This window comes from Giraffa tippelskirchi, chromosome 10 (genome assembly GCF_054371585.1).
Source record: "Giraffa tippelskirchi isolate mGirTip1 chromosome 10, T2T-mGirTip1v1.2.pri, whole genome shotgun sequence".
Lineage (NCBI taxonomy): Eukaryota > Metazoa > Chordata > Mammalia > Artiodactyla > Giraffidae > Giraffa > Giraffa tippelskirchi.
In genome coordinates, this window is record NC_137284.1 from 58970696 (window position 1) to 58990353 (window position 19658).

At 38.5% G+C, this 19658-nt stretch overlaps 1 long non-coding RNA gene across 2 annotated transcripts in view; it reads left to right on the forward strand.

Moving 5' to 3' along the window:
- LOC145522766 (uncharacterized) overlaps positions 1-19658 on the forward strand; it is a 33376-nt gene that overhangs the window by 2809 nt on the left and 10909 nt on the right. The window contains exons 2-3 of one of the 2 annotated variants that reach the window (XR_014066156.1): positions 2840-3010; positions 3487-5913. This is a non-coding gene — a long non-coding RNA (uncharacterized LOC145522766). Of the gene's footprint in view, positions 1-2839; positions 3011-3486; positions 5914-19658 lie in introns of those variants that run through there. The other variant, XR_014066157.1, reaches the window with a different exon arrangement.

A 19658-nucleotide genomic window follows, 5' to 3' on the forward strand; every position in this document is an offset into this window, starting at 1 on the left:
AATACTGGAGTGGGTAGCCTATCCCTTCTCCAGGATAACTTCCTGACTCAGGAAATGAACCAGGGTTTTCCTGCAATGTAGGCAGATTCTTTACCAACTGAGCTACCAGGGAAGCCCCCCTGCCCCTACATGATAGGGAGATATAATAATAAAATGTAAAAGGGAGAAAAAATAAAATAATGAAAGGTACTAAGAATATAATGTCAGACAGGCAAAGCTGGTTTTTACTGAGCTGGTGACCTAAAAATCCAAATGGTTACTTTCTCCTTTCTGCAAAAGATGTTCTGGCTCATGTGCTCTTTCAGGGTTGTCAGGGCCCATACTTATTCAGTCATGGACTTAACACACTTGTACTCACTTTAAAGTGAGTTTTGCTGAACTTTCATGCATTATGAGTCCACTGGCTTTCTGTGCTCATGGGGCACCACATATGTTACATGTGAATGAGATGGCAAAGAATGATAAACATGTGTATTGCACTGGCTCTTGTCTGCAGACATAAATCTTCCAAGGTAATGGGGACATAATTGGTAGATAAAAAGGAAGAGAGTGAGGGAATATAGAGGACAAACATATCCATACAGAGACTATTTTTGTATATGATGTTAGGAGGTGTTCTAATTTCATTATTTTACATGTAGCCATCCAGTTTTCCCATCACCACTTATTGAAGAAGCTGTCTTCTCCATTGTATATTCTTGTGTCTTTTGTCAAAGATAAGGTGCCCAAAGATGCATATGTTTATATGTGGGCTTTCTATCTTGTTCCATCTGTATTTCTGTTTTTGTTCCAATACCATACTGTCTTGATGACTATAGCTTTGTGGTATAGTCTGAAATCAGGAATTCCTCCAGCGCTATTTTTCTTTCTCAAGATTGCTTTGGCTATTCAGGGTCTTTTGTGTTTCCATTACAAATACTGATCAAGGTGATATAACTGAGAAGTGAAATTTTCAGGGAAACAAGAAAATAGAATATGTGATGCCCCAAGCAAAAGGAATGAAGGAATGGAAGGGGTTGTAAGTTGCACCATTTTCCCAAACCACCCTCCAGGTTGGCTTCTGTCTTAGTAAGTGGTTAATGAACCGTAGGTGAGTGAATTTCACGTGACTTGGTGGGTATAGGCAGTAGAAAAATTTTTTATCATGGTAGGCATGATATCAGAGAATCTGAAAGATAGATAGAGTGTGATTGCAGAGATAAGACTTTTTCTCATGTTTCACTCCAAGATATTTCAATCTTCCAGCAATTCTGATGTGTTTCTAAGACCTCATTCTGGGAAATGACTCCTTCCTTAATGTCAATGAATCAGTAGCTTTGATTTTTTTTTTTTTCCTGAATATCTGGACCCATAGCAAGAGCTAAATTTCAAATGGCACTTTGCATAGGCTGCCCTTATGATTGTCCAATTTTAGAGACATTCCTAACATTTATAAAACAATGTTTTAGGTTAACGATGATAGATGTAATTTCCATTGCTTAGCAAATATCAATATATGTTTCAAAAGACTCTGCATTATGTCTCAAAGTTAGAAACCAGAGTATCTAACTTACAAATTGCTTTACAGGATAGTATTTTTTAATGGACACTAAAGTTAACAGTGAGTAAAGCTGGCATGATGTTATATTTTTGCAGGGCTTTTTGGTTTTTGCATTTGGGGACAAGGAGGAAGGCAGAATTTCAAGGTGGACATTTTGGAATCCAGCTGCACAAAGTACAACCTAATTTCTTTGCGGAAAGACCAGATGCAGCTGATTTTGTCCCTCTGGGGCTGTGTGGTGCCTCCTCTCTGTATCTCTCACCTAGTTTACTCTTCTCTTTGAACATTGGATTCCTTTAACTGTTACAGAACAAAAGCCTCTGCATCATGTCTCTTTGATGGTCCAGTTTGATCCTTGTACCACAGTATTCTCAGTCCCAGTTTTCTGGAAGAGAAAATCTGATTGGTCAACCATGGATAAGGGGTCCCTCCCTGATTGGTCCAAGAAGTTGATGCTGTGTGTTAGGGATTCCAGTATTTTGGGCAGAGCAGATTCTCCAAGTGCAAGCAGGGGTAGGGGGAAAGGTTATTTCTTAGTACATTAAAGCACATGTGTGGTTTGAGCACTTGCATAAAAGCTACTGATCTCTGTTCTGAGTAATAAACAGGTTTCATAGAATATCTTAGGGCTAGGTGCTCACTCACATCACTGAGGCCTTTATCACTATCATAAACTGGCCATGAAAGTTATGGTTTGTTAGTTAGGGCAATGATTTGTGTTCTGAACCCAGACGTGTTTGGCCACATGCTTTCACTCCTGTTTATCTTGTTGAATTTTCTTTATTGCAATTAGAAGACCATCTTCTCTTGGGAGGCAAGGATAAAGACCTGATCTTGTTTGAAGTAGATCTTTATGGGAGATGCTAAGAATCTGATTTTTTCTCTTGCCAAAATCCTCCCTCCACCACCTCCTTTAAAATTCTCTATAAATAGGGCCTCAAGGTCAAAAACATAATCTGAGCAATAACTATTAGCAAGGAATTATGTGGAAATAACAATTCTTACAGAGAAAATTAGAAAAATTGATTTTGTAGAAACAAGGGAGAGAGAATTTGCCTTCACAGCCCCAACGCCTCAAACTTTTAAAATGTGAATATGGCACTTCTGGGCCTTTAGCCTGGATGTCTAGTTCTAGGCTAGTGTGAATTTTTCTAGCTCAATTAGAAAGGTTGGAGAGATTTTAAAATGTGTTTTTAAATGATAATATGTTACATAAATATTCATGATTATGCAGTAGTCTGATATCTGGACCACTTAGAACTTTCTTCCATTAAATAATGACTTTTTCTTTTGCTACAGGTGCCATCCATTAGCTCGTGACCAATGACATCCATTATGTATGGCCATGAATATTTATCTAGTGCCTTTTGCCTATACCAGAGAGGATAGGAAAAGAGGAGTTACAAAGAAGCTTTTCTTCCACACCAGATGACCAGCTCAACTGAAGAAACTAAGTGGATCCATCTTCAGGTAAGCCTTCATAAAGGTAAAAGATGCATGCTCAGTTGTGTCCAACTCTTTGAGACCCCATGGACTGAAACCCACAAGGCTCCAGTGTCCATGGGATTTCCCAGGGAAGAATATTGGAGTGGGTTGCTATTTCCTCCTACAGGGGATCTTTCTGACCCAGGGATCGAACCCGGGTCTCTTGCACTTCCTGCATTGGCAGGCGGGTTCTTTATCCCTGCACCACCTGGAAATCACAGGTGAAGCTTCACCCATTAATATTCTGCTGGGTGAGGGTTAGCTTAACTGTTGAAAGAAAGTACGTAACAGACTCTAATGCTAGTGGAATAATGGAGTGGTTTGCCAGAGTCTATTAATACATCTCTTTATCTGGAAGGCCTTAAGACAAGGTCAATTCAAAATTTTGCTCACTATCTGTGGGACTTAAGAGTTACTCACAGGCAGCCTTCTGAAGAATTGTCTGTCTCCTTTTTCACCAGCACTAGCTTTCCCTTCCACTCCAAAACCAGCTGGTCTTACGCAGATGACACCACAGTCATCACTCAGTGAACGGATGTGAGAGAATTGGGACAGACAGGGAGTAGCCAGCCATGTGTCATTTATCCGCAGACATTACTGACATCCTTACTCTATCACTCTAGACCTGGCCCCTTTCTTCACTTCCAGTAATTTATTTCTACCATCCTTTTGAGCAGTTCTCTTTGGATATCCCACCATCAACTCAAACTCAATCACTGTCTACCCCAAAGCACTTGCCTTTCTGATTTTCTGCCCTTGTTAATATCATTAAGCCTGAGAACCTCTGAGTCACTATGACTTTCCCCCACTTGGCCAACACTATCGACCCAATGGCCAAGTCCTCTTGAAATGTCTTTTTGATTTCTACCTTTCTTTCCATTTCAAAACTAACAACATTATTTAAAATTTCAAACACCTCAAATCTTGCTAGGGCTTCTTCGTTTCCTTGCTTTCATGTCCACTCCCTTCAAACACATCCGATTAAAATGTCCAGAACTCTAATTTTGTCTTATCACTGTTTTGTTTTTTTTTTCCTTTTTTTTTTTTTGCCTGAACTGGGTGGTTTGTGGATTCTTAGTTCCCAGACCAGGGATGGAAACTGGGCCCCCTGCAGTGAAAGCTCAGAGTCCTAACCACTGGACTGCCATGGAATTCCTGGCTTACCACTGTGTAATGGCAGTTGATGAATCTGCAGGATTTATTAGGGGGAGGGGTGGAGAGTTATGTTTGAGTTTCCCTGAAGTCATCTGAAGATGCTGGAAAGTGGTGACTGTGTATGGTCTTCAGTAGTCACGGTTTTGAGGAACAATGTAATAGATATCTGAATCTTTCTAGCATTGTAAATTATTAGTGTTTTGTCATTCACATATCTCTACTTTAACTGTAATTAGTTTTGTGTATGGTATGAGATAGTAATCAAGTCCGTTTTTTTCCTATATGGATACCCAATTTTTCCATTATCATTATTATTACAAACACTGTTCTTTTCCCATCTACCCCCCAGTTCCTTCTCATAAACCAAACACCCCTATACCTGTGGCCTTTTTATAAGCTATCTATTTATTTCCTTCATCTATTCTTTTATCCTTGCTTCAGCAGCACACTCTTATCTTTTTTAGAAATATGTATTTATTTGTTTCTTTATTTGACTATTCTGGGTTTTAGCTGTGGCATGTGGGATCTTCAGTCTTCGTGGCGGCATGCCGGATCTTTAGTTATGGTATGTGGGACCTAATTCCCTGATCAGGATAGAACCCAGGCCCTCTGCACTGGGAGCAAGAACACACTCTCTTCAATAGCTTTATAATAAGACTTAGTAGTTAGTAAAAATAAGTCCTCCTGCAATGTTCTTCTTCATCAAGAATGCTTTAACTAAGACCCCTTTGCATTTCCATATAAGCTTTAGAAACAACTTGTCAAGTTTCATTTTAAAAAATCCTATTGGTATTTTGACTGAGCTTGCATTGCAGCGGGGGAACAATGATACTGTCAACATTGAGTTTTCCAGTTCTTAAATACAATGTGTTTTTCTAATAATATTGAGTTTCCTCAATTTCAAACAATAATGTTCTATAGTCTTCTGTGTAGACATTTTGAAAAATTTTTGCTAGATATATCCCTATGTATTGATATTTTTGATGTTATTATAAATGCTATCTTTCTTAAGAATTTCATTTCTAATTGGTGCTAGTATATAGAAATGCAATAAAAGTACTCTGACAGATTACCCACTGCTTCAGACAATTAAATTGTCTATAAAAAGTACATTATTTTATTTGTTTATTTACAACCCCTAATCCTTTTTCTTTCCCTATTTTTTCTTTATTGTATTGGTTAAGATCTCCAGGACAGTGTTGTACTTATGTCCAAGTCAATGTGATAACTTTCAATATTATAACTTTGCATATAAATATTTTCTTAGATACCTTTTATAAATGCTTTGTCAGACTCAAGAATTTTATATTCCTATTACCCAAGTTTTTTTTAAAAATCATTAATGGCTGTAGGATTTTACTGCATTCTTTTTCTGAATTTTTTGAGATGATCAGCTTTTGAGTTCTTCTTTTAATGTGGTGAATTAAATTAATTTTTAAATGTTAAACCAACTGTGCATTCCCAGAATAAAATCAATTTGATCATGATATAGTATTATTTTTTCATATACTATTTACTTTGACAATATTGTTAAAAATTTATATATCTTTATGAGAAAAATTTGCCTGTAATTCTCCTTTCTAGTTATGACTTATCAGGTATTATTGTCAAAGCTATTCTAATTCCTCACATATTTGAAAAAATTCATTATGGAATCATTAAGATCTGATGATTTTTCACCTGTTTTCTTGAAAATATTTATTATGAGTTACTAATACATGGGTTCAATATCTGAATCATCTGTGGGTCTGTTTGTATTCCCTTTTTTCTCTTTGTTTTTAGTCACAGGTCTTGTTTGTTAGCATATATATTAATTCTTAATTGAATTGTAGAATATATATAATGTCACTTCATAAAATTTTAAATATTTTTACTGGAAAAAAAAATCACACAAATTCAGCCTTTTTCATCTCAGTATATGGTGTGATACATTTTCTGATTTGTTCAGTGCTTTTAAAGCACAAAATGAATTCTGCTTTGGAAACATGCATGGGCCTAAAGCATCAAAGATTTAGATAAACAGATGAGAATCTCAGTAAAAATTAAAATGGGTTGAGTTAGTATAAAGACAGAGCATATCTATTATACATTTGAAAAGTAAAATACCCATAAAATTGAAATCTGTACTAGTAAAATAAAATGATTCTCAAACTGATCCACCACAAATTTCTGAATTGGTTCTGTTACAAAAAGAATGGGGTGAAATTAGCAAACTTTCCTTAAACGTTTAAAATCTAAATAGAACAGAAATCCGCACCTTAAAAATGTATTTATTTTCTCTACTTTATGGTGAGTCAAACAGTTCTGTTAGGAACTAATTATGAAACGTTTCAAATAAATACAAAATTTAAAAAACCTCTTTCATGAAAATCCTTAAGACAAAAGTAGAGCTCAAAAGTAGTTATTTTGTCCCCCACAGGCCCCACAGGATTTAGTTCAATTTATAGGACACAGTTTTTATGTTTATCGAAATGTCCAGCTATTTTCAGTTGTATTTGACATGCATTTAATTTCTGTATGTGTTGGAGAAGATGGAGGACTCTATTTCAGACCAGACAATTTGTTCTGATGCCACTAATGACCTCAAATTTTAAATTGACTCTTACTTTTTGTACAACATTTATACAATGTAATTATAATACGCTGTACACAAACTGATGGCAATCTAATGGTAAAAAGGGCCTGTGCTCTTTTTGTCATGCCTTCCATTTCCAGAATTTCACATTATTATATTTGTTAAAAATCCATTTTGCTGAAGAAATAAAGTAGGTTTACTGAGATGTAATTAGAAATTAATTTTTTTTTTCCAAAAACACCTTCTACAAGCAGACTTATTCCCTGCTTATTTGTTAGAAGTAGAAAAGGTTTCAGCTTCCATGGCTTTTTCCCTCTTCAGATTTTTTCTAAAAAATGTAAATGGAAGGTATTTGTAGAATGTAACAAAAATAAGTTTTTTGAACCAAAAATGTGATTTAAAAACAATAAAGTTAGCACATTTAGTGTTAATTACAAAAAGCAAGTATGGAACATGTAGAGTTGAAGAGAATGCATTTTGCCACCCCCATGCCCCTCCCCCCCCTTTATATATAGTAGCATTAAAATAAAGGAATGGGACTACATTTTCATATCAAATACCTAAACCAGTTGCAAATACCTAAACAATTGTTTTACAATTTGTTTTTAAATGGCAGTAATAAATTCTTTGTTTGTAAAAATTCCAACTTCTAACCAGAACCAAATCAAATGTGAACCACCAACTGTCCCAGAATTGTAGGGTCTCTGTGGCCCACAAAAGGTAAAAAGGAAGAAAGAACACTTTTTGGGGGGTGGGGGTGGGGTGTGTGTGCAATACACACAGGCTGCTTAACTCATGGCAGGACAAGCAAATCATGTCCTCTGGAAAATAAAAAAAATAAGCAAAAACAAATAACCTTACATCTCCAAGGCAGTTAGCCAGCATTCTTTCAGTGATCCAAGTAAAACCAAAAAAATGAAGGAAAAAGAAAGTATTGAATCATCCCTGGTTCTCTGTAACCAGTTTATCACTCTAGTCATAAATAGATATGGAGAGCTTTCCATGGAATTATCAGATATTAATTTTAAGAAATTTAATTTTATTCTAGTAGGCAGTTATAGCTGGTTAAGCTCTTCTGTTTTTGATCTGCTGTTACTTCTAGAGATAGCCCCTTCAGGCTCTCATTCCTCCTGGACCCGGGCCATTGCTCCCTGGTGAACTCAAAATTCCATCTTCCTGGAACCATCTAATCACTGTGTTCTTTGCTTAAAGGATTAGCCTTTAAGAAACTGTTTTCTGCATGGTTTTTCAGAGCCTCTCACCATGCTTTCACTGGTTAAGGGATCAATAAATGCACTGAAGGCAGGATATCTAAAGAAGGGTTGACTTCCTTTTCTGTAGGCTCCCTTTTTCCTGGGATCTCGATCTTTCAAGTCCTGATTGCCCCGAAGGCTCTGAACTCCAATTACTATCTCCCCAGCCCAAAGAGAGAGAAGACTGTTGCAAGTTCTAGGTTACCACTTTCTGCTCAGTCTCCATGCTACCATGCAGTGAATCTGAAAATAATTTGCAAAGAAAAAGAATGATCGATTTAACTTCATAAAACTTTAAAACTTCTGCTTGCCAAAATAGTTCAAATGAGTTATATCAGAAATTGTATCTGTAGAACTTCCCTGGTGGTACAGTGGATAAGAATCTGCCTGCCAATGCAGGGCACACGAGTTTGATTCCTGGTCCAGGAAGATTCTACATGCCTGTGTTCCACAGCTACTGAGCCCTTGAGCCCTAGAGTGTGCACACCGGGACTGCTGAGTCTGTGTGCTGCCACTACTGAAGCATGTGGTCCTAGAGCGCATGCTCCACAGTAAGAGAAGCCCATAAGAAGCTCAATAAGAAGCTTGCTCCCTGCAACTAGAGAGCAACGTCTGCTTGCTGCAACTAGAGAAAGGCCGCTGAAAGCAACAAAGACCCAGTGAGCCAAAAATTTAGAAATGTAAATAAATAAATAAAAATTTAAAAAATAAATTGTATCTGTTTTCCTAAATTTATTCATCCTTTCTATAGTATACAGTTGTACATGGAATGTAACAGCCCAGTTAGGGACTAAATTTCCCCATCACATTTGCCACTAAGTGTGATCAGTGAAATATAAGTGAAAGCAATGCATGCTGATTTCTGGGCCAAGAATCATGAAAGGCCAGTGTACTTCCCCCCATGCTCTCTTCCCACCTCAGCTGGAGGTAGATGATGGTAAGGCAGATGTCACAAATGCTTGAATCTTTTTCTGACAGTAAAGTCACAGGACCCAAGAATCTAGGTCCCCAAATCACTTCATTGAAGAGCCATTATAAATTTAGAGATCTAGTTGTTTTAATGATTTAGTCTATACTAGCTAAAATTTAGGAGAAGGCAATGGCAACCCACTCCAGTACTCTTGCCTGGAAAATCCCATGGATGGAGGAGCCTGGTGGGCTGCAGTCCATGGGGTCGCTAAGAGTCAGACACGACTGAGCGACTTCACTTTCACTTTTCACTCTCATGCATTGGAGAAGGCAATGGCAACCCACTCCAGTGTTCTTGCCTGGAGAATCCCAGGGACGGGGGAGCCTGGTGGGCTGCTGTCTATGGGGTCGCACAGAGTCGGACACGACTGAAGCGACTTAGCAGCAGTAGCAGCAGCAGCTAAAATGTAAGGTTAAAGTTATAAATGGAAAATATATGTTGTCAAAATATATAACTTGCTATAATTTGAAATGAGCCTTGAAATTCAATTAATAAAAGAAATATTTCAATAAAGTTTAGAATAGAGGCACTTATCAAAAGGAGGTATTTTTAAGTTAACAGTGATGTTCAAACTAACTAATGAGATTAATATCATGTATTAACAACAGAGTCTGGTATATAACCTATGAGATTAGTAAAAAAAATTTTAATGCGAGTATCCAGTGGTTAAGTGTCTAACAGAAATATGCTCTTGATGTTGATTAATGATTTGATACTTCTATTTGTTTTTATTTGGCTGCACCAGGTCATAGTTGTATTACTTGGGCTCTTGGTTATGACATAGGGGATCTAGTTCCCTGACTAGGGATTGAACCTGGTTCCCCTGCATTGGGAGAGAGGAGTCTTAACCACTGGACAACCAAGGAAGTCCCCGTGATTTTATACATTGAAGCAGAAATAACATCCTGACATTTTTCCCGAAGGAGAAAATGACTGTAAAATGATGTAGCCACTATAATGTTCATTTTATCATTAAAAAAAAAAATACCAACAGAAAATAACATTAGTGAAACCAACCATACATAAATCGTGCCAGTATCATAAAATTTTATTTATAACGTATTTTGAGTATTCTTTCTATGAAAAGTTATTCTTATGTAAATATATACATTTAACCTGTATGGATGTGAAAGTTGGACCATAAAGAAGGCTGAGCACCAAAGAATTTATGCTTTTGAATTGGTGCTGGAGAAGACTCTTGAGAGTTCCTTGGACTGCAAAGAGATCAAACTAGTCAATCCTAAAGGAAATCAACCCTGAATATTCATTGGAAGGACTGATGCTGAAGCTGAGGCTCCAATACTCTGGCCATGTGATGCGAAGAGCCGACGCACTGGAAAAGACCCTGATGCTGGAAAAGATTGAAGGCAGGAGGAGAAGGGGGCGACAGAGGATGAGGTGGTTGGATGGCATCACCGACATGAGTTTGAGCAAGCTCCAGGAAATGGTAAAGGACAGGGAAGCCTGGCGTGCTGCCGTCCATGGGGTCACAAAGAGTCAGACACGACTGAGCAGCTGAACAACAACAGCAACCTCTGTGTGTATGTGTGTGTGTGTACATGTGAGTGTGCATAGAGATAGAAAGAGAGATGTAAGAATCTGAAAGATATTTACCAAAATGTGTATGGTGATTCTCAGTTATGATGGTGTTCCTGCTTTCATGCTTGTACCTCTTTGAACTTCCAGCAACACATCATCACCACCCAAAGTCTATAACACATTAGAGTTCACTCTCGGTGTTGTACAGTCTGTAGGCTTGGACAAATGTATAATGACATGGATCCGCCACTATACTATTGATAGCTTACGGTGTACGATGTCGGTTTGGTGATCTCCAAAAAAGAAGATTTAGCTTCGGGACCAGGGGCGAGGCTTGATCACTCAAAAGCTTTTATGTAGCAGAGTTTTATTAAAGTATAAAAGTGGACAGGGAAAGCTTCTGACATAGACATCAGAAGGGGGACGGAGAATGCCAGAGAGTTATATACTTTTTAATTAATTATTACAATAAATCAAAAGAATGTCTCAAGTCTGTGAAAATTTTACCAGACCCACTCCCATAATATACGTTTTAAGATACCAGGATTAGTCAGAAGGTTTTCAGGAAGGAGAAACTGTCCTCAAGCAGGATACATTGTTATTAATATAATCCCTAGTACAGAATTTAAACTGAGTTGTTTGTTGTGTAATCATCAGTTCTGGGTTTAAAGAAAAAAACCTTTTATGTGACTAAGACTAAGGAATGTAGAGGAAAAAAAAAATTGTCCTTTCCTCCTCCTTGAGAACCCCAGACCCTTATCTCTACTTCGAGAGCCCCAGACCCCTTTCTCTTCACTGGGGACCCCGGACTTCTTATCAATCTGCCTAGGAATTAACTCACTATCATACAGTTTTACTGCCCTGAAAAGCTTATTCTTTTTAAAGTGAGAATTCTTTGATTAAAGCCACAATCTCCTTCCCTCAAAACAATGGACCTGGAAAATGGACCTACATGGACATTAACTTTTCAGGTAATGTCAGGAATTTCAGGCTGCCTAAGAACCTCTGCACTAGCTCAGAGAACTGCATTTAAACCCAAAACAGTAGTCCCTTCTAGAGTCTTCCCAAGGGCAAACTAGGCAAGTTATCTTATGTACCAATGATCTTCCTGGGTGTCTTTCAGAACATTTTAGATGCCAGAGAGGAAATATTTCTGCCTTGCAATTTCTGTGTAATGTTTGCTCATAATGATAAATTATCCTTTAAAAATTGTTATCATATCAAATAGATAAAAAGTAGTTTGCCTGGGTAAGAAAAATAACATGGAAACTTTCCTTTCTCCTACTAAAAGCTCTTCATCTATCATGTATCTCTGAAGAACAGTGACCTTTCTTCTGTTGATATTTCTGGCAGAAATCTTGGAAACCTCAGTCTAACTTTAAGTATTCCCAGCAATAGATAAATCATTATTAGGAAGTGAAATGAGCACTTTGAGAGTTGGATATGTCTGCTCATTACCTGTTTAAAAGTTTTGGAGGATGTTCGTTTTAATGATTCCAGCATATGTTGGTAGCTTGTTTTTGTTTTCATTCATCTCCTCTGTCAAAATTATGATTTTAATTAATTTGTTTACAAATGTGTGTCTTCTGGAGACCCTGTCTCCTGAATGCCATCCTCCACTTTCACCGTATTCTCCTTCACTTTCTTACTCAGATCACACTGTAGTTTGCTCACCTTTTTAAATGTCACGCTCCTGTCATGCCCTGGGTCTCTACCTGCATGTGTTGTTTATGGAATCTGTTCTTTTACTTCTGCTAAGTTCATGCCATCTGTAGAAAGCAAAATGTCATTCATTAAAAATGACAGTATCCTAACTTCCAGGCTTCCCCAGTAAAGAATCTACCTGGTGATGCCGGAGACGTGGGTTAGATCCCTGGACAGGATGATCCCCTGGAGAAATGGTAACCCACTCCAGTGTTCTTGCCTGGAGAATCCCAATGACAGAGGAGCCTGGCAGGCTACAGTCCATGGAGTTGCAAGAGTCTGACATGACTTAGCAACTGAAGGACAACATTCTTAACCTCCAGAACTTTGTGTGTGTGTGTGTGTGTGTGTGTGTGTGTGTGTGTGTGTGTATGCACTCGTGTGCACTTAAGGGTATAGGGGCAGATAGAATACAGTTGCTAGTCAACTGACCTTAATCAGCCTGGATTATTCACGTGGTCCCAGTGTAATCTGAAGGGTCCTTAAGAGTAGATGAAGGAGGAGAAAGAGGAGAGTCAGAGGACAATGGGACCCTAAAGAAAGGCACATGCATAGAGATACAGTGTTCTTGGAGTTGACTACAGAGGGAGGGAACCATGAGTCAAGCATAAGTGCAGCCTCTGGGAGCTGAAAAGAGTGAGGACACAGATTCTCTTAGAGCCTCCAAGAAAGAGTCGAGTTCTGCTAACACTTTGATTTTTATCTCGTGAGATCCATGTTGGAATTCTGTCCTAAGGAGCTGTAAAATAAAACATTATCTGATGGTTTCTACTGAACATCAACATGAATCAGTCATAGTTTACCCTCCTACCTCCCTCCCCATCTCACCCCTCTAGGTTGCTACTGAGCCCCTGTTTGAGTTCCCTGAGTCATACAGCAAATTCCCATTTGCTATGTGTTTTACATATGATAATGTATGTTTCCATGTTACTCTCTCCATACTTCCCACCCTCTCTTTCCTCCCCACTGCAGTCATGTTTATAAGTCTGTTCCCCCAGATAGTCAGGTTCCCTTCTTAGATGCTGCATTAGCACAGCACTTATCCATTTTGACACTTAAAGCTTGTAAAACAGCCATAACTAAAATGTATTGTTTTACAAACTTACGGTTGCCACAGTTGAAAGAATGGGGAGAAGGGATAGTTAGGGAGTTTGGGATGGCCATGTACACACTGCTGTATTTTAACTGGATAACCAATAAGGACCTACTGTATAGTACAGGGAACTCTGCTCAATATTAGTGGCAGCCTGGATGGGAGGGGAGTTTGGGGGAGAATGGATACATGTATACGTATGACTGAGTCCCTTCATTGTACACCTGAAATTGTCACAACATTGTTAATCAGCTATATTTCAATATAAAATAAAAAGTGAAAAAATGTATTGTTTTATTGTTTATGTATATGTATATGTGTATACATATATATATATATATATATATATATATAGTCATTTTCCCCTGCTGGTGTGGAACTCCAGGGTATGGTCCTTGTCTTTCTCATGCTTGCCACAGAGTAGGTGTGATATAAGTGTGTGTTCCAGGATTGACTCTCCCCTTTTCTTCCCTAAGTGTGCACATATCCAAAGGAAATCAGATAAGTTCCCCCGACAAACTCACAGGACAAAGAGAGTCACCTTGCATTTAGTAACCCATTTAATTCATATGGTATTTGTAGGACATCAGTTCAAAAAGTGTGGTCCCCAGACCAAGCAGCTCCAGTGTGCCTTGGAACTACTCTATTAGGGTCAATCCCTGCAATGGGTGTCCAGATGATGCCATGTACTAAAATTTGAGAACTAAGGCTCTAGGCCCTGCTCACAGAATTTCTGACTTAGGAGGTTTCCAGTGGGGCCTCAGAACTTCCCCACCAAATTCTTACGAGATTCTGATGCTGCCAGGGCCAGGACCTCAGTGTGAGAGTAACTGACCTAGCCTATGGGTAGGCCAGAGAACTTCTGTCAGTAGAATTTGATCAGAAGAGATCTGACAACTTAGTCTTTATCCTCCTACTGCTTTGTGGTCTGTGTGCCATCCTTAGCCAGAGATTGTCACTGTCTTTAGATCAAGATAATGTGATCCTTTATAAAGTCCAGCCTAGATCTCTATTAGAGTGATTGACAATTAGATTGAACAATCCAGTTGAAATATCTAAACATATCTTGTTTTCAGTTGTACATAGTTAAAATTGCTTGATTTTTCTAAAGTCACAATAGTCCTTTCAAAGATGAATGAATAGTTACTGTAAACCAGTTTGCTTGGCTCTGAATCTGCGTAATGATTTCCCTAAGGATGAATGTAGAATCCCCTGATGTTATATTTCTGACATAGTGACAGCAGTCACTTATAAAATATTTAATAATGTGCTTTGAACAACTAGGAAAAACAACTTACTGAACATAAATTACATTTTAAGGAATGATTTGGTTTAATGAAAGATTAATAATATATAGAGTTTACAGATGGTTTTGAAGTCAGTTTTCACTTGACTATTTCTGTAGCTAGGAATGACTATGGTACCCATCTTTTGGAGGGAAGGTCCTTGTGGAAAGTTAAGTTACTGTCTTAAATCAACATGCCAGTGCTTATGAGAATGACAAGGCAACACTCCAATACCCACGGTGACACACGATGGCCTCTTAGACTGATTTCAAGGTGCAAATAGGATCCCTCTGTCCTTTATTCACCTGCCTGCTGCAGGAAACAAGCCTTACATTTCACAGTTGAGGGAACCAGTGCTCAAAGTGTCAATGACTCTGGACAGGTATCAGATTGCTTTCCATCCTCTGATAATAGATTCCATTTGAAAGAGGATGCGGTGAGAGCCTAAGAGAAGAGCATACCTCCAGGAAAACCTGGGAGACAGAAAATAAATAGAGGAGAATAAAAACATAACTAGGCATGAAAGAGCTGGGAAACAGGACTTAGCTGAAAAGCTTCAGTATTTTGAAACAACTAGTCATTGGCTTACAGCAACACTGAGGTAATTAGGCTGGGAAATTAAGCATGGGTTTATTAAGGGACTTCCCTGATGGTCCAGTGGTTGAGACCTTGCCTTCCAATTCAGGGGGGGCAACTTTAATCCCTGGTCTGGGATCTAAGATCCCATGTGCCTTGGGGCCAAAACACCAAAACATAAAAACAGAAGCAATATTGTAACAAATCCAATAAAGACTTAAAAAAGGAATTGGTTTCTTAAAAAGCATGCAAGTTAAATGAGGCAGTTATTAACTGAAGAGAGAATGTAAATATGTTACATCTGTCTCTAATGAACAGTAAATACTAAGTTATGCTGATATATAACATGATTTTCTATAACTGAAATCATGATATAATTGTATTGGCTAGGAAGAGAGGGGGGAATGAGCATCTGTAATTGGGCTATATCCACCCACATATCATTTAGAAATATGAAAATAAATACAACAACATAACCAAGAGCAATCATACAGCTGAAAGTGTTCAAAGTGGTGGCTCTGCAGAGTGGAAGCAGGGTGACCACATGGCAGGGTATAGGTGTTTTTATAACGACCCTTCAAAAATAGTTCATACATCAAAAAAATGTCTTTAACTGAAGATGATCATGTTTTATTTCTTTATTTTGATTATTTCAGAGGTGACTTGCAAATTTATTCTGAGGTCACTTTTAGAAAGAGTACTTTCGTCATTACTTTTTTTTTAATTTATTTATTTTAGTTGGGGGCTAATTACTTTACAATAGTGTAGTGGTTTTTGCCATACATTGACATGAATCAGCCATAGGTCCACATGTGTTCCCCAATTTTTAAGAAAAAGATTATCGACAACAAAATTCAATCGGTTCTCTTTAACCTTGGGTGTTGAGTTCTAGCTCTTGCTGCCTCCCAGCACTGTGTGAACTTGGGCGAGTCATCTTGGCTCACCTCCCTGAATGTTAGCATCCTCACTCGTTAGAGTTACTGTGAGGGTTAAACACAGTTAGGCTGTAAAGCGCTGGGAAGTTGCCTGCCATGTGATGATGCCAACCACTCTGCTCTCCATCCCTCCCTTCCAGTTTCCTGTAACTTAAGTCCCCTAGGCACAGAAACAGCTTTTAAGTCCATGTCCATAAGTATAAAGAGCTTTTATGTGACTTTGTAGTATCATTAGCCATATTTTCATTGCTTTTATATTTAGAGCATCTGTTTTATTATCTGTTTTATTGCAATCTCCCCCAATGCCTTCTAGCTGTATGGCCCTAGCTCCTTCATCCCTTTTGATAGTTTGTCCTTCCAGAAGCACTTTCCCAGGGACTCTTGTCATTCTACAACTTCACGCCAGATGGCCACATCTATTTTCATGTTGTTAACAACCACACAGTGGCAACTTCCACATTTGGATTTCCAGCACAGACCACTCACCTGACTTCCAGACGTGTACATCCATCCAATTGCCTGTCTGATATCTCCTTTGGGATGAATTCAGACATATCTCAAACTCAACCTGTCTAAAACCAAACTCCTAACCTGCTTCCCCTAAATGTTCTCTTCCATTTTTTCCTAATTTCAGGAACAGTACTTTAACCATCCAGTTAACACATCCAGAAGCCTCCAGTTCCTTGACACCTCACACTTTGGAAATTATATCCTGTCCAAACCCAAGATCTGTCCATCAACATAGGCTGTTGATTTTACACCCACTCTCAAATCCCTCTCCTCTTGTCCTCCACCACCATTACTATCTAGACCATGCCACTCCACACTTATACCATTACAGCTTTCTATTTTATACATATCCCTTCTTGCACCATAGCATCCATTTTCCATAGAATATTCAAAAATTGTTGGCCTTTTGTCACTATCCCTTCCTTTGGTATAAGGACATATTTTGTTGAATAAATGAATATTTTTCTGGGGTCTACTTAAGTACTTTTGAATCATCAGTATATACTAAATCCAGTAATATTTATAAACTATAAAGCAAGCCTTAAAATGTTTGGTAATTTTGACTTTAATACTTTAGAAGTAAATTCCAAGTGTGGAAAGCTCTTCCACCTCTTGAGGGGGAAAAATCAGTTTCAAATATAGGAGAAATTAGAAAAATAAGTTTCAGTAGGAGAGAGACAATATTTTGACCCTTACATTGCTATTTGTAACAGTATTTCTGGGTTGTTTTGAGGGGGAGTGGTTTTGGTGGGTTTTCTCGGCTTACATTCTTACTTTTATCCTTTTGGGTTTCTGAAGTAGCTATTTAAGGCATTTGATGTCAAGGCAAAAATAATTCATCTTCTGTGGTAACAGAGAGAACACATTCGTTAGTTTAACTCTGGAGAGGATTCAAATCCAACCATGTGTGATGAACTGGCAGATGATCAAAACAGGGGCTTCCCTGGTGGCTCAATGGTAAAGAATCTGCCTGCCAATACAGGAGTCATGGGTTCGATTCCTGGTTCTGGAAGATTCCACATGCTGAGGAGCAACTAAGCTTGTGTGCCACAACTGCTGAGCCCCATACTCTAGGGCCTGGGAGCCACAACTGCTGAAGCCTGCATGCCCTAGAGTCCATGCGTCACAACAAGAGAAGCTACAGCAATGAGATGCCCACTCACTGCAACTGGAGAAAATCCCATGCAGCAACGTTGACCCAGCACAGCTGAAAAACACAATAAATACAAAAATTAAAAAGGACATACAGCATAAGGAACAATGGGAAAGTATTCATATAAGAAAAGAGAAAGAGGAACAAGAAGTGGCAGGGGTCAGGGTCTAGGCACCCAGCCATATGAGAGGAAGGGAGGAAGAACCTGAGTCCAATTGGACTACAGGAAACTGCAAGGCACCACTTGGTGGAAGGGCAGAGTGGGCTGGAGGGCCCACTGGGAAGCAGAGTTTATGGGAATCGTGAAACAATTATTCCATTATGCTCCACTCTGAGCAGACCTAGAATAGTCTACGTTTCCAGAGAAGCAGGATGTGGGAAATGTGTGTGGGAGTTGGAAGGAAATCCACAAACATAAATAAATGCTGAGAACGTTAAATCTGTATAGATTATTTCCACATGAAAATCCCAAGGTTTACAGAAAGGGAAGTGAACTCTTTTGGAGCTATATCTTCCCATTTTCAGAAGGAACCTCTTCTAATATCACTTGCAGTGAATCCGTAAGGAAGCATTCCTTCAGAGTCCTAATCTGGTAGACTATCTGGGTTGCGCTGAGAACCTCATTGAAGGGAGTGAATTGCCAGAGCTCTGTGCTGTGGAAGAGCTGATGGAATACGTGAAGCCATTGTTCAGCACGACATCTATCTGTATACGGGGGTCCAACTGTAATGAATGAATCGAGCTTGGGTTGATGATTGCTTGTTGTGCTAGTACCATTCAAATGACGTGACTGAGAGATGTGGTATTTGGGGTTATTCTGTGGATCCGGAGCATCCGAGAAAATACAAGAGTCACAGGAAAAAAAAATGTTGACCCAAATCTGACTTTTAATGATGTATTTTTTTTTATGTCAGTATATTATACTGACTAGGATTCCCTAGAAGATGGAAAAGCTTTGACTTCCTTAGTCTGGCTACACAGGGACCTTTTGGGCAAAGATAAGGAATAAGTTTGAAATGGATAAGAGAGTAAAATCTGTAATGGGAAGGTGGTCATTCCAAGAAGTGAGGTTACTCATTTTCCTTTATTTTTAATATCTATCTTGAGAATATTTTTTCAATTTTTATACTATAACAAAAGAGAATGACTCCCTCCTCCAGATTATACAACCATTTCTATCTCTTTTCTTATCATATTAAATTTCTGACAACACAATCCTACCAGCCCACCATTTGCAGAACACTGTGCTGTGTGGCTGATGTTATAATTAGGACACTGAGAAATGTGTGCTCTAATGAAAGGCTATGCTGTGATGCAGGGTATGTGGGGAAGGAGACAGAAAGCAGGAGGCGGTGACCCATCTGTGGGACCTAGATGACATCCTGTGCCTTTTGAAACCTTTTTTTTAGCAAAATAATTTTAATTAGCAAAAGTACTATTGTAACAGCTTTGCTTACAAAACACGTAGTCTCAGCCCTTGAATAGTGTATAGCTATGAAATCAGATGTTGATTTATTTCTCAGATGTTGGTGGAGGTCTAAGTTCATAAAGGATCTCAATGGTGCCTTCAAGTTTGTTTGCCTCTAATCACCTTTTGCATTTTATCTTTCATCACACTTTGCAGAGGCTTTATGATGCTCTTTTAGACCTCTTGTAGGGAAGAGTCTTACTGGAAATCTAGTTAGTATTTGTGTCCGAAAACTGCTGCTTCGTATGGAATGATTCATATCATTCCTCCTGAAGTATGAATGGTGTATCCATTGACTTACATCTTTTAAATGTCTGCAGTTCAAATCATTGTAGTTATAGGCAACCTTCTGACTGTCTTATTGCTTGTTGACTTATTATCATTGGGAGGGGGTAACTGGGCTGTCACACTGCCAT